The sequence below is a fragment of the Colobus angolensis genome, unplaced genomic scaffold (genome assembly GCF_000951035.1).
Source record: "Colobus angolensis palliatus isolate OR3802 unplaced genomic scaffold, Cang.pa_1.0 Scaffold142, whole genome shotgun sequence".
In the NCBI taxonomy this organism is placed as follows: Eukaryota; Metazoa; Chordata; class Mammalia; order Primates; family Cercopithecidae; genus Colobus; species Colobus angolensis.
Window position 1 is genome coordinate 4802768 of NW_012114511.1, and position 709 is coordinate 4803476.

The window sequence follows — 709 nt, forward strand, 5'->3', positions numbered from 1 at the left end:
ATTTCACCATGTTGGCCAGGCTGGTCTTGAACTCTTGACCTTGTGATCTGCCCACCTCAACCTCCCAAGGTGCTTGAATTACAGGTGTGAGCCACCGCGCCCAGCCCCGGCCCTGGCTCTATTTTTATTTTTATTTTATTTATTTTTTTTCAAGAGCGAGTCTCACTATGTCACCCAGGCTGGCCTCGTACCCATTGTACTCCTCATACTCCTCATACTCCCCCTGCCTCAGCCTCCTGAGTAGCTGGGACTACTGGTGCACACACCGCCCCTGGCGTGCATGATTTGGATTTGTTCCGTTACTGAGGAGGTTTGCTTTAATCATAAAGTGGTATCTGCCACTGTATTAGTTTCCTGTGGCTACTGTAACAAATTACCACAAACTGGTGGCTTAAAACAATAGACATTCAGACCTTTATTCTGTCACAGTTCTAGGGGTTAGAAGTCAAAATTGAGGTGTCAGCTGCACCACAGTTGCTCCCAAGGCTCTAGGAGAGAATCATACTTTGCCTCCTTCAGCCGCTGGGGATTGTTGAGCATTCCTTGGTGTCCCTTGACTTGTAGTGCAGCATTATCACCTGCGCCTCTATCTTCACATCACATCACTTCCTCTGTGTCTTCTCTTCTGGGTGTCTCTCAGAAGGACACTTGTCATTGAATTTAAGGCCTGTCTGGATAATCTAAGATGATCTCAAGATTTTTTTTTTTT